The 15596-nt window shown below is 40.1% G+C and overlaps 1 pseudogene; it reads left to right on the forward strand.

Moving 5' to 3' along the window:
* The first annotated feature begins 3788 nt into the window (after positions 1-3788).
* LOC123233445 lies at positions 3789-5170 on the forward strand (annotated as a pseudogene).
* The last annotated feature ends 10426 nt before the right edge of the window (positions 5171-15596 follow it).

Below are 15596 nucleotides of genomic sequence, written 5' to 3' on the forward strand. Positions count from 1 at the left end.
CATTACCAATAAGAACAATTAAGATCTGGATGCTCTATATTTTTTTAAAACTCATCTTCATTGCTTCTTTCCTCTGATTGGAGGGCTAGAGGGTAGAGCCTCCTGGCAAAGCCTCCTTTATAGAGGATTCTCAACCTTCCATTTTCCATCAGTTGCTCGGCTCCCCAGCCGTAGGTACCCTCTCTGGCTATCCCTCACTTTTCAGCTTCCATTTTTTTTTTAATTTTTAGAAAAATTTGCCATGGTTACATGATTCATGTTCTTACTTTCCCTTTCATCCCCTCAACACCCCCCCCCATAGTTGACACACATTTCCACTGGTTTTAACATGTGTAACCTATCAAGACCTATTTCCATATTATTGCTAGTTGCATTAGTGTGGTTGTTTCAGGTCTATATCCCCAATCATGTCTGCATCAACCCATGTGTTCAAACAGTTGTTTTTCTTCTGTGTTTCCTCTCCTGTAGTTCTTCCTCTGAATGTGGGTAGCATTCTTTTCCATAAGTCCCTCAGAATTGTCCTGGGCCATTGCATTGCTGCTAGTACAGAAGTCCATTGCATTCGATTTTACCACAGTGTATCAGTCTCTGTGTACAATGTTCTTCTAGCTCTGCTCCTTTCACTCTGCATCAATTCCTGGAGGTCTTTCCAGTTCACATGGAATTCCTCCAGTTTGTTATTCCTTTGAGCACAATAGTATTCCATCATCAGCATATACCACAATTTGTTTAGTCATTCCCCAATTGAAGGGCATCCCCTCTTTTTCCAGTTTTTTGCTACCACATAAAGCATGGCTATAAATATTTTTGTACAAGTCTTTTTATCTATGATCTCTGTAGTATAGAGAGAGGGGGTCATATAGTTTTTTCAAGCTTTGGCTGAGTTCTGAAATCAGTTAGGGGTTTGGAATCTTGAGGGAAAAGTCAGTTGGTTTGGGTCTCCCATGGAGGGAGGTTGTCTGACCAGCTGAGCTGCCTCCTTACCTATCTGTAGAATTGAAATTTAGCCTAGCTTTGAAATATTTATTTAAGAAATTGTTATTTTGGATAAACCCTTTATATCTTCCTTCCCTATATTATTTCCTACCTTCCCTCCCTTACCTTATATGTCTGTGGAGTTAATAAGGAGAGTAATTAGAGAGGAGTTCAAATTTGTGAAGAGTTAACTATAATTGACAATATTAGATATAAAGAAACTAGTCAGTCATCATTTATTCCCTTTAGATATCAAGAGCACTTTGTAAGCTTGAGTTAAAGGCAGGTCCTTACTCAGACTCCATCTCTGCCTCCCTTTCCCCACCTGAGGTTCCTGAGTCAACTGTTAGGGCTTCCTCGATCCACTTTCCTGACAGATCAACCTTTAGAGATAATAAACCCTTTTGTGTTTTAACAGACTTATTAGTATAATTTGTCAGTTAGTTATTAAGAGAGGGAAGAAGAGGGAAAGAACCAACAAACTCTGGGCTTGAATGGAAGCCAGGGTATCCATCTTGAAGGAAGGTGTAACTTCAAAACAAGTCCCTTCCTGTGAATTTAACTAAAGCCTGATTGTTAATTTCAGTTTAGTCTATTTCCCTCAGCCTGTGTTTAAGTCTGAGTCCTGGTCTATAAGCCCTGCTATATTTGCCTGATAGATTAATTCTCCCTCTCCCTGAAGATCTTATTCCTTCAGTGTTAAACTCCTGACTTCAGCTATATTATATCTTGAATCTCCCTGTTCCAGTCTACCTGTAACGTAGATTTACTATCTTAACAAATCCCTGATAACCTCCTTTCAAAATTCCCTTGTACCACATACCTTTCCTCAAATTATCCACATTACATTCTGGCGAGCCAAGTCAAACGAAACCTACTATCTTCTGAAGCAAAAGAAAATGAATTTCACAAGAATGATTTTTGTATTAAGCAGTCTGTCACTGCTTATTTGGTCTTTTATGCAGGGATTATATACGTTTTGGCTGGTAAAAGTACCAAACTTGATACAACAATTAATTGAAATCTATGACTATTACAAATGGTTTGCATTCACTTTAGCTGAATGTATATACTTCATACCAACAGCTGTGGCAATTGTTCTGTCTCTATGGCATTTTTTGGCAATTTCAAAAGCGGTCCTGACTCATTTGTTTAATTATTACAAGGCATCTCATCCAAAACAAGATAATGATAACAAGGAACTAGTAGAGAACATCAAACTACTGTTCCAAGTGTTGAGGCAAATACGTGAAGAAAAAGAACTCGATAAACATACGATCTTACAACTAGAAATTGTAGAATCAAATAACAATTTCTTAAATAAATATTTCAAAGCTAGGCTAAATTTCAATTCTACAGATAGGTAAGGAGGCAGCTCAGCTGGTCAGACAACCTCCCTCCACGGGAGACCCAAACCAACTGACTTTTCCCTCAAGATTCCAAACCCCTAACTGATTTCAGAACTCAGCCAAAGCTTGAAAAAACTATATGACCCCCCCCTCTCTCTATACTACATCTCTTTGGGGTACAAACCCAATAATGGTATGGCTGGATCAAAGGGCAGGCAGTCTTTTAGCACTCTTTGGGCATAATTCCAAATTGCCATCCAGAATGGTTGGATCAGTTCACAACTCCACCAGCAGTGCATTAATGTCCCAATTTTGCCACATCCCCTCCAACATTTATTACTCTCACCTGCTATCATTTTAGCAGGTGTGAGGTGATACCTCAGAGTTGTTTTGATTTGCATTTCTCTAGCTTCCTTTTGTATGTTATCTTTCCTCATTAGATTTTAAGCTCCTTGAAGGCAGGGCCTGTTTCTTTATAACTTCACATTGCTAAATTCACTGAGTCTGCCCTTTACAGGACTCAGCACTCCAGGTTGGTCTTACTCTCTGCTGACTCTGGTGTCTTTCTTAGCTAATGTCCTTGACTATGCTTTTTCATCAAGAACTGGAACTCTTATCCCAGGACCAGCAGGAAACTTCTCAGTTCTGTTCCTGAAGTCTCAGCTAAGGAGGCTGATAGTTAGATCAGTGACACCCCAGCTCTAGGCACCAAGCTCTCTTCTCAACTGTCTTGACATTCACTGTTTTTAAACTATAAGTCTAAATCTCTCCTGTTAGTCCTGTTAATCTAGTAGGCAGCTAGAAAGCTTTGATCCAGTATATTCGTAAAAGTCAAGTAAATGATTTTTTTCCTCAGGATTCTTGGCCTTTTTGCATGAAATGAGGCCACTCAAAGTCTGATATTCTTACAAACTGCAAATAGCTCAGCAGCTGACTTACTCTATTGCCTTACATTTGTTTCTATAACTTCTATATTAAGACATTCTGTGCTTATCATATAATACATATTTTGAAATTAAAATGAAAATGTCATGTGGTTAAATTAAAACTCAAAGGAGTGACCAGCCAAGATGGCAGAGAGGGAGGAAGCAGGACAGCCCAACTTTCTCAACAAGTGTATAAAGAAACCAGAAGAGTGCCAGACCAGTTAACGATCAGAAATCTAAGAAGAAACCACAGTGGGTCATCTTTGCAACACAACATCACAAATTCAAAACCACAGGCAAGTGCTGAGGACAGGAAATGTGAAAAAGAATGAGCTGGGATCACAGAGCCAAACTCTGGAAGCATAACAGAGAGCCTGGGAACTTGGACTTAGGCAATGGGCAAAGAGCCCATAGCTCTGATGCTATGCACTCAGCCCCAGGCTTAGTAAGCTCCACAGCTTGGTCACTGGGACTCAGCCTTCAGGTGAAGAACAAAACCTTAGTGGGGTCACTTAGCTCTCTGGAGGGAGAATTGAAGATGCGATTCCTAGGCTGTCCTTTACCCAAGAAAGAGGACCTAAGGGTCAAACTCCTAAAGCAGAAGAAGGCCTTAGCTCTGTCCTTTGAACCCAGGAGAGCTGATGATGGAGCCAGATCCTGCAAAAACATGCAATTCACTATACCATCACTTGTGTCCCTGGCAGTAGATCAAGAGCTAGTCAGATCAGTAGCATATAAAGCCCTGACAGACCTATCAGAAGTACACAGAGCTAGCCCTAACACCAAGTCTCGATCTGGGAAGTAAGACTGGAGGAATAAATAAACAAGCAAAAGATAAAGAGTTATCATGATGCCAGGGGTAACCAGGACACAAATCTAAAACTGAAAATAACTCAAAAGAGCAAAAAGCAAAGCCTCGAAGAAAAATATTGATTGACACAATAAGAGCAATATTATGGAACAATCAAATGTGATAGACTTAGTTACTAATAGCAATACAGTGATCCAGAACAATTCTGAGAGACTTATGAAAAAACAACACTATCCATCTCCAGGGAAAGAACTGTTGGAGTGGGAATGCAGATCAAAGGATACGATTTTTCAGTTTATTTGGGTTTATGTTTTGGGGGTTTGGTTTTATAAGATTACTCACGAAAATGAACAATATGAAAATATGTTTTGCATAATAATACATATATAACTTCGATCTAATTGCCTGCCAGAAGTGGGAAGGGAAGAGAAGGGAAGAGAGGGAGGGAGGTAAATTTGATCATATAACTCAGGAAAACCTGTGCGGAAATTTGTTATTACAAGTAATTGGTTAAAAAAATTAATAAGAAGATTTAACCTTTGAAAGCAAGCACAAGTTGGAGAACAGTCCCAAGAGGAGTTCTACACAGAAAAGAAAAAGATTGACTAAAACCAAAGAAGAAAGAGAAGAAAGATGCCAGAACTCTCAAAGAAAGAGAAGTCCCCCAGCACCCATCCTGCTTGCTTTTCCAATATAACACACAGTCAGGACCCCCTTACTACATCCTGGTTGATACCAAATTTATCAACTTCTCCATCAAAGCCAAGCTGGACTTAATGCAATCAATGATGGATTGTCTGTGTGCCAAATGCATTCCTTGCATAACTGACTGTTAAATGGCTGAAACTGAAAAACTGGGACAGAAAAACCAAGTAGCCCTGAGGATTGCCAAGGACCCATGATTTGAATGTTTGCCATGCTCACACAAAGGAACATATGCATATGTTTGCTTAGTCCAGAGAATCACTCAGCATAAGTGTTATTTTGTGGCTATAGTTGATCGGGACCTTAAGCAAAGAATCCTGAAGATCCCTAGAGTTCCCATCATGTATATTTCCAACTACAGGTATAACATCAAAAGAATGCCAGATGATTATGGAGCCCCTTGATTGTGTGTTTTCTGTGATGCCAACCTACAAAATAACCAGACAGTTAACAGAAAAGCACCACTGTAGACCACTTATTTGGTCCTATTATGGAAAATGGGGTTATAGGAACTTATTTTTTTTATTCTATTCTGAAATGACTTTTGTATCTTAATGAAAAACTCATTGAACTCATTTATATATCTAAATCAATTTTGCTTAGATATTTCTACAGACTAAGTTATTCTGATTGTCTTATTCTTCTCTATTACTGGGTAATGGCCTTTAAACAAATGCTTCCATGAACTTTCTTCCCTTGCCTCTACCCCTATTGTAAAAGCTGCTGCTATGTACAATTTTATTATATGGGAACAAACATATAAATGAGGAAACTAAAAAAAAAATCAATAAGGCAGAAGAGTGGTATTAGCTAAGTAGTGGAAATTAAGTAACTTGCCCAGGATCACACAACTAGGAAGTTTATGAGGTCATATTTGAACCCAGGACCTCCTATCTTTAGGTCTGACTCTCAATCCACTGAGTCACCTAGCTCCCTCCCACCCCAGTCATATCTTAATCTGTTTCTGACAGTACTTGGAATAGTGTAGGCTTCATGGGGCCCAAGATTTTCATTTAACACCTCTGTTCTGTGAGCATTTTAATTAGTAGAGAACAGTGAAACACTAGTAATCAAGTATAATCAATAATTGCCATACCTTTCCCACATACAAAGCTAACATTTAGCTTTGAATCCTTGCTGGGGGTTGGAAAACTGGTTTGCAAACCTTTTGCCTTTGAGCAGAGTTGGTTCATCAGTGGAGAAAGCAAATGACCCAAATGTGGGGAAAGGGACAGTTGTAGCTGGGGTGAGTATTGTAAGGATTAAATTTTAATGGTTTGGCTAAAATATAAGAAAATTATAAATAATAGTGGTGGTTGCCAATTCAAAGTATTATTGCTCAAAGTCGAAATGACTTTAATAGCTTTTATTTACAAAAGAGGTAGAAAGGGTGAAAGCAAAGAAATGCAAAAGGTTAGAGAAGACCTTAGCCTAACTAAATATTGCTCTGGTGCTGACTCAGCCAGGACTTGTTGACCTTCAATAGGAATTAAACTCTCTCCAAAAGATAGGAAGGGAAAGCCAGCTATCCACTCATCCAAGTTCCCTCCAACAGGCAGGTCAAGACAATGACTAGAGCTGAAGGTGATTCTTGAGGCCAACTTTCTTCCTTGAGCTGACCTTCTTCTTGAAGCCAACTCCTTCTTCAAGTTGACTTCCTTCCCTAGCCCCAGAAATTCAGGGCCTTTCATTGTGGATTCTTGTCTCTTTCCCTTTTCCCAGGGGCTAATCAGAGCATCCAAATTGTCTAGTACTGCCCAGGGGGCAGTGTTTTGTGGGAACCAGTTCTCACCTTCTCAAGGGGTGAATACTCATCAAAAGGGTTCACAGATTCCTGGCAGACTGAGCTTCTGAGGGTGTGAATTCTCTAAATGGTTTGTGAGCTCCTCAACCTAGTTCAAGCTTTTGTTGATTCAATCAAAAGGGTAGACAAAGGAGAGTTAATCCTGTCTTCACAATCTAGAGAGGTTCTAAGTATGGGTACTTAAGTTATTGTTAACCTAAAGTGTTAGCTCCAATTAGGCAAAGAGAATAAGAGATTCCCTATCACAATATTCTGAGGAGTCTTCTCTTACAGGGGGTGCTTTTGATACCTTTTCTGGGAGCTGAGTGGGCAGTTTTGGTGTATTTGCGTCTCCCCAAAAGGTGTCTCAATGCACTCACCTCTCAGCTCAGTCTGTGTACCTCAAAAAGAGACCAATCAAAGGCTCCCTCATCCCTCCTAGGGCTTTAGAAGAGGGGGCCCTAGGTGGCAGCCTTCCAGGTGGCAGTCAGAAGAGCAGAGGTAAAACCAAGTTTTGTCCCAAGAGGGACACCCTTACACCCCTGGATGATCTGAAAATTAGCCTGTGCTTTGCAGTGTGACCACACTTCTAGGGCAGCTAGGTGGCATAGTGGATAGAGTGCCAGTCATGGAGTCAGGAAGACTCATCTTCCTGAGACCAAATCTGGCCCCAGACACTTAATAGCTGAGCAAGTCACTTAACCCTGTTTGCCTCAATTTCCTCATTTGTCAAATGAGTTAGAGAAGGAAATAACAAATCAGCATCTCAGACAAGAAAGGCCCCAATGGGATCACAAAGAGTCAGACCCTGAATAACAACACACCCCTTGCCTGGTCCTGAGTCACAGGGTTACTTCCCTTCCTAGGCTCACTTTCCCCCCTGTTCCTTTTATGGGTGAGAGCCAGGGTTGGTTGGCTACTTCTCTTAGGGATAATAGGAAGCATTTGTACTTCCTGGTAAAATCTTTGACCTTCCTTCTCACAATTCTAGCTCCACTCTGAGTTAGAAACAAGGGCAACCTCAGCCTGACCACGTGGGGTCACTGTTGGAAATAAATGTTTTTTGATTAAGGGATCAATTGTTTGGAAAGGGAACAACCTATCAAGCAGTAGATAATCCCATACCTAGCCACCAGGTGTCAGCACAAGACCTCTCCCTCCACAGCCCTAGAATTTATTGTAGACATTAACTCCTTCTGCTTGGAGAGGGACCCAATATTTCCAGGGTTTCCCACAAATATACTCTATTTAGTTGGGCTCATTTCCATTTCCTCACCCTGCAAACCTGAACATGAACAAAATTAAAAGGGAAACTCAGATTATCTCACACTCATAACCTATCTCCCTCCTACCTTTCCAGTCTTCTTAACACCTCCCTTCCTGACAAATACTCTTCCATCCAATAACCATTTCTCTTCTCTTTGGTTGTCCCCCAGACGTGTAATGCTCTCCCTACTCTTGACTAATAACCTTCTCAGCCGACTTCCTGACCCCTTTTGGGGTTTTCTTGGAGTGGTTTGTCACTTCCTTTTCAAGTTCATTTTACAAATGAGAAAACTGAGGCAAATGGAGTTAAATGACTTGCCCAGGTTCACACAGTTAGTAAGTGTCTGAGGCAGATTTGATCTCAGGAAAATGAGTCTTCCTGACTCCAAGGCTGGCACTCTGTCCACTGTACTACCTCACTGTCCACTCAGTGTGACCAGGCAACTTTAAATTGAAGAGCAAGTGCCAGTCCTCCTTAGTAGATGGAGAGCCTCACTGGAAACTCTCTACATGGAGATTATCACAGTATCTGTCAATAATAATAAAAAGGTGGGATAAGTTGTTTGCATTCAAAGAACACTGGACTTGGAATCAGGTGGTCTAAGTTTAAATCCTGCTGCTGGCACTAAACTGGTAAGTCACTTAATCTTTCTGAGTCTCATTTTTTTCATCTAAGAAAAAAAGAGACAATAATTCCTCTACTATCTCACCCCCCAAATGTTCTAAAGATCACATGAGATAAATCATATAAAAATACTGTGTAAATCTTAAAGCACTTGAAAGCAACACCAAAAAATGGGAAAAGGGAATTTAGCTTATCATTTATTTCTATGTTGACTTTAACCATTTAAATTTGCTTCTTAAGGGGACAGCTGGGTGGCTCAGTGGATTGAGAGCCAGGTTTAGAGACTGGAGGTCCTAAGTTCAAATCTGGTATTGTGCACTTCCTAGCTGTGTGACCCTGGGCAAGTCACTTAGTCCCCACTGCCTATCCCTTACCACTCTTCTGCCTTGGAACCAATACATAGTATACTGATTCTAAGGTGGAAGGTAAGGGTTTGAAAAATAAATAAAATAAATTTACTTCTTAAAATTAAAGTACCTAAATAAGCAATGAATACTCCTCTTTAAAAATTTTTTTTGGAATATAATCAGGACCAGATGGTTGACTACTAGAAAGTACCTTTTTTTTTCCCACTACAGAACCTCGTGAAGGTCCATCTATTAAAGGTAATGGGGGTGGGGAGAGGAGGATTGTTTTCCAATTGTAATGGTGAAATGAGTATCCACCTAGATGAAATCATGGATACTTGAAGTATGGAAGTAACAGAAATCATTCAAATTGCCATCCTTGAGCCCCCCCAAAAAAGGCCCAGGCTTTATCTGCACCTGATTTCTGCTCCCAACCCCCCAATACCTTTTGCACCTTAGCATATTCCATGTAGGCTTATTACAGCAGATAAATGAACAGAAATCTGTACCATTCAGCTTAATTTAGATGGTGCAGTGCACTGGGCCTGGAGTCAGAAAGACCTGAGTTCAAATCTAGCCTCAGATACTCAATAGTTATATGACCTTCTTCAAATATAAAGTAGGGATAATAATAGCACCTACCTCCCAGGATGTTGTGATGATCAAAAGAGATAATATGCTTATTTCCTTCCTTGGCATGAGTTAGGACTTCTATTCCAAGAACCTTCTCTCTCATTTGGGAAGAGAACTGAATTTGAATTTAGATAATCTGAAATCCAAACCCTCCAAATGGGATTATTTGTGTGATCCATGGGCAGATTATTTTCCCTCTCTGAGCCTCAGTTTCTTCCTCTGCAAAATGAAGAGGTTGGACTAGATGATCTCTTTAACCTTATGATCTCATCATAGGATCATAAATTTAGATCATAAATCAATCAATAAACATTTTTTTAAACTGAGGTGAAAGGAGACTTTAGAGCTGAATCCCAATGCCCTTCTTTTTCAATTGAGGAAACTGAGTCACAAAATAGTTAAGTGACTTGTCCAGGGTCACAGAGCTAGTCAGTCTATTGTTTTTTTAGCCTCGTTGTTCTTGACTCAAAGTCCAGGAACCTTTCTACTTACTATACTACATTGCCTCTAGACCTAGGCAAGTGGCTATTGGGAGTTCAGCAATCCATTTCTTTAACCTACCATTGCCTTTAACTCTCTCCTACCAAAGGTCCCCATAGTCTCAAAATGCTTAAAAGATCTTTTTGGAACAAGGGGGAATAGTCTTCCCTTCACACAGAGCACAATACCCAGGGCTTTTTTCATTTATTACACAAAGGTATTCAATAGACATTTATTAAGTTCTTACTATATGCAGAGCACTAGCGTAGGCACTGAGAGAGACAGAAAGTTTAAGTAAGACATAGCCCCTGCCTTATTGGACCTTACATTCAGGCAGGGAATAAGAAAACACGTCATCATAATACATGATATTATATATTGAGAAGTACAAAATTAAGTGCTATATGGAGGAGCTTAAGGGAGGAATAGTCATTTCTGGCTAAGGCAATGGAAATGAGGGAAACGCTCCATAAAGGCATTTTATTGAAACTTTAAAAGAAGAGTAGGAATTTTGAGTAAGAAGGACTTTCTAGTCGTAGGGCACAGCATGAGTAAAGGGACATGTATGGGCAACAGAGATCAGTATGATTTAGCTAAAGACTCCATAGAGGGCAATAGACAGCTGGGTGGCACAATGTATAGAGGGCCAGGGCTGGAGTCAGGAAGACTCAACGTTCTATTTCTGGCTTCAGACACTTCGTAGCTGTGTGACCCTGGGCAAGTCATAACCCTGTTTATCTCAGTTCTTCATCTGAAAATGAGTTGGAGAAGGAAATGGCAAGTTACTCCAGTATCTTTGCCAAGGAAATACCAAGTGGGGTCATGAAGAGTTGGACACGACTGAAAAAACAGAGGGCAAGAATATGATGTAAGGCAGGAAATGTGGGGAGGCAAACAGGTGGTGGGTGGAGTGGAGGTGGGGAAAGAAATTGGATTTTTACTCAGACATTATAAAGCCTGGAGAATTTGAGCAGAGGATAGACATGGCCAGGTTTTTGCATGAGGAAAATTAGCAAGAAGCATATAGAATGAAGAGGCAGAAGCAGAAATAAGAGGTGGGTGATTACTGCAATAGTTTAGGGAGGTGATAATGAGGATTTGCCCTTGGGTGGTAGCAGTGGGTACAAAGAGGGGAGAGAGAGGGAGAGACAGAGAGAGACAGAGACAGACAGACAGACAGACATACAGAGACAGAGAGAGACAGACAGAGACAGAGAGACAGAGACAGAGAGAGACAGAGACAGAGAGAGACAGAGAGAGACAGAGAGAGAGACAGACACAGAGAGAGAGAGACAGAGAGAGAGAGAGAGAGAGAGAGAGAGAGAGAGAGAGGAGGTGGGAAGGGAGAAAGAGAGATTGTTGGGGTGGAATTGACAAGACTTGGTAAGGGATTATATTTGAGTGCTGAGAAAGAGAAGATTCAAAGATAATACGTGGGTGACTGTATGAAGAATCATGTCACTGGCAAAAACAGCATAGTCAGAAGAAGGAGCAAGCTTAGAGAGAAAGATGCTAAATTCAGTGTGGGGCATGTGGAGTCTGAAGAGTTAGGCAGACAACCAGATGGAGCTATCCTTGGATATCTATGCAGTCCATGCACTATGATAGGTTTGTATGCCATGTACCACATCAATAGACATTTAATATGCTCTTCCTATATACCAGTCACATTAGTTCTAGGGATACAAAGAAAAGAGAAAAAAGACCCTGCATCAAAGGAACTCATACTCTAATGGGAGAGACAATATACAAATGACTGTGTTCATACAAGATATATACCGTACAATGCAAAAGATTTCAGAGGGAAGGTGCTAGAAAGATGTGTATGGGGAAAGGGGATCAGGAATGGCCTCCTAAAGAAGGTGGGATTTAAATTCAGCCATATAGGAAGCCAGGGAAGCTAGGATGAAACCATGGGGAGAGAAAGCATCCCAAACACAGGGGACAGACAATGAAAAGGCATGGAGTCAGATTATGGAGTCTTTCTCTCTCATTCCAGCATACACCCTATAGGTGTGGTAGAACAGCAAAGCCGAGTACTCTGACCAAAGCAGACACCAGTAAACACCCCACATATACCATGAGGCCAGCATAGGAGAAGGTGCCCCAAGATAAACAAACACTCTGGCATGGCTACCACCATGCTTCCTAGCCTCTCTTGCTCCTTCATGGGAATTGATTTTTTGTGTGCCATGTACTGACATCAAAGTAGTGCCACAGCTGCTAATCCTCCTATTAATTTCAAATACACAGTCTCTATACCAACGTTAGTTTCATCCACCCACCTTGACATCCACCAGCAAGCAATCTGCCCACTTCTTCCTGCCCCATATACCTTCCATGGAATAATAATTAATTATTCCTTGAGGAGGGAAAAATGCGAATGAAGCTTTCCTATGCAGTAAATGACAGTATTTACACGTCTCATCCTCCTAGACCTTCAGGAACCTAGTTTCCTCATAGCCAGAAATGGACTTTTCCCTACTGGTCTATGTGGTGACTGCAGCCCATTACTACCCCTCTCTGGGTCTCAGTTTCTTCCTCTGCAAAATGAAGTAGTTGGACTATAATCTCTCTTTCCTTCTAGCCTTATGATTCTATTATAGGATTATAGATTTAGAGCTGAAATCCTGCATTCCTCAACCAGACTCTAAAAAAGAAGTAGGTATGTAGATAGACAGACAGACAGACACATATATACATATATACATACATACATAGAGAGATAGATAGATGGGCAGATGGATAGATAATACATACATACATAGATGGAAGGACAGACGGATGGACAGATGGATGGATAGACAGATAGAAAGATAAGCAGAAAAACAGATGGACAAACATAGATTAGATAGAGAGATAAAACATCTATTAAATACTTACAAGGTGCCAGGCACCGTTCTAAGCACTGAGGTACAAATACAAGCAAAAAAAAAAAAGTTCCTGTCCTTAAAGAGCATAAATATAGAGGTCATAATCAATCATATCCTGGCCATATAAATGAAATGGTGGTCTGGGCCAGAGAGGCTCACCAGTCAAAATATAGGGCTATAGGGTACACACTGCCATCTCTGAGGCAAGAAGGAAGCATGGTATAGAAGAAAGATTTGTAATCAGAGTATGAGAGTTTAAATCCTGCTGTCTTAATTATATGAACTTGGATAAAGTAGCTAATTTTTCTGGGTTTTACTTTCCTTATCTGTACAATGAGGGGACTGGACTTGCAAATCCATAAATCTATACTCCCCTGTTCTTTATAGATACTCAGTAAAAGCTTGGTTTTTAATATAACATTTTAAGACCCTTAGCAACACAGAGAACTTGATTTCCTATAGACATTTTTTTTTAGTACCTTTGCTGTTCAGGGGAATGGGGGTAGGGCCTAAGCGCAAAGGAAGAGCTATTTCTAGACTTTCAAATTCCCAAGAGGTCCTATTACCTTGTTTTCCACTGCACTGACTAATCCTGCATGCCAATCAGGCTGGGAGTACAAAAGCATTTCACATGCTGCAACCTGACACATTTGAGTGTCCGCCACTCTGTAGATTCCACAGAGGTTAACAAAGGCACTAACTTGGGATTCTGAAGACCTGAGTTTGGATCCTAGCTCCAACCCATATTAAGTATACAAATCATGGTGAGTTACTTAAACTCTCTGAGTCTATCTCCTCAGCTTCAAAATGAGGGTCATAATATTTGTACTTGCACTACATATTTCTTAGGGTCATTGTGAGGAAGGAGTTTGGTCAACCTTTCACCATTAATTGAGATGTGGCCACATGAGGAGCTCTCTGGTTCATAGGGGTTTGGGTGAGTCTCAAGAGGACACATCGAGCTTAAGGCCAGGATTAAAACTTGCAAGGACTTAGGAAGCCTCTGAAGATGACAAACTGAACTTATGTTTTATGTCTCACAACTTCATTTCCCCTCACATCTCATTAGACTTGTAAGGCTTGAAATCTGTATCTTTTCTCCTTAAAGTTCTCCTTTTAAGATCTTTTAGCCCTTGTAAAGTCCTGGTTCTGAGCCAGCTTCTTCCTTTGACACCACTTTTCTCTTTTGGCTTTTTTCAGATCACTGACCTGTCCTATAATCAGCTCAGCCTATCATTCTTCCAACTTCCCTCTATGCTAAAATTCTCAAATATCCTTACTCACTTTTCCTAAATAGGGCAGGGTTCAATCAGTACTCTGTACCCTAATCTAGCCAAAATGCTAAGGTATGCCTCCCAATATACTTAGAACATTTTAATCATTTTAAAACAGAGAATATGAATATATATAGTCAGAACCAAGCATGGAAAAACATGAAAATCATGTAAGCTTTGGTTGGAAGGATAGAACGATGTGATAAAAAGTGTGAATCCAAAGACCTGGGTTTGAATTGCAACTTTGATGACTTTCTGACTGTATGACCTTGGGCAAATTACTTAATATCTCTGGTCTCTAGATCCTTCATCTGTGAAATGAGGGGATTAGACCAGAGACCTCAGATCCCATATTTTTCTAGATCGTAAAATCATAGGGCTGTCTTCTCCAAAGAGAGACTAGTGAGATTTCCCAGCAACCTTCTTTGTTTTTGAGAGTTATTTCGTGTAATTTAAGCCAACAATTCTGAGTATTTGCTTCATGGAAAATTTTTTTCCCCTTGCTTCACTGGACAAAAGGAAGGCAGCATTTAAAGATAAGATCTTGAACACAAGAATATACAATGGAGCTTTGCTATATGACAATCAACTGAGGATGAGTCCATCTCAGTCATCCAAAGTAATGTAAAATTGGAGTCATAATATGGTTTGATTTTAAGAAAGTGACAGAGAAGGAAGGGATGGGAGCTAAATTGATAAGTAGCAATACTGTGTCTGTGGCCACATGTAGAGTTTATACTTCTAGTATCTGCTCCATGAAAGTCTAGCTGTGCCTCTAACCACCAAGGCCCAAATACTTAGCACTGCAAGTGTCCAAATATTTCCAAATGATCATAGGAGATCCCTCACCCTCTGTCCCCTACTTTCCCCTCCCATTTAAATCTTAACCTAATGTTCATGACATTCACTCAAGACTCACCTCCTAAGAAGATATATCTGAATAAAATAAGATAATAATAAGATAATAAGGCTACAAAGCCTTATCTGACCATTATGACCTAAATTTATCCCTCTCCATTTCTGATTTCTATAGTAGATGTTGTGGAAAGAGCATTGGGTTTGGCATCATAGAATGTGGATGACCTTGAAGGGAAAGAGAATAAGCATCTATGTAGAGCCTGCTACCTACCAGGTACTATGCTAAGAGTTTTATAAATATTATTTGATCCATACAACAGCCCTATGAGGTAGGTACTATTATTATCCCTATTTTACAGTTGAGAAAACTGAGGCAGAGAACAAATTAACTTGCCCTGGGTCATGCAGCTAAGACATATCTGAGGTGAGATTTGAATTCAGGTCTTCCTGACTCCAGTCCCAGTGCTTTACTCACTGTATCACCTAGCTGCATGTAGACCTTGATCAAATATCTTCCTCCTCTCCAGGCCTTATTGTCCTTATCTATTAAATGAGGACATTAGGCAAGATGATCTCTAAGTAGGTAACTTAGAGATCATCTTGCCTAATATCCTCATTTATATTTATTTTTATATTATATATATATATGTAGGATATATATACACATCTATATTGTACCCTTTCTTTAAAA

Source organism: Gracilinanus agilis, chromosome 2, assembly GCF_016433145.1.
Source record: "Gracilinanus agilis isolate LMUSP501 chromosome 2, AgileGrace, whole genome shotgun sequence".
NCBI classification, from domain to species: Eukaryota; Metazoa; Chordata; class Mammalia; order Didelphimorphia; family Didelphidae; genus Gracilinanus; species Gracilinanus agilis.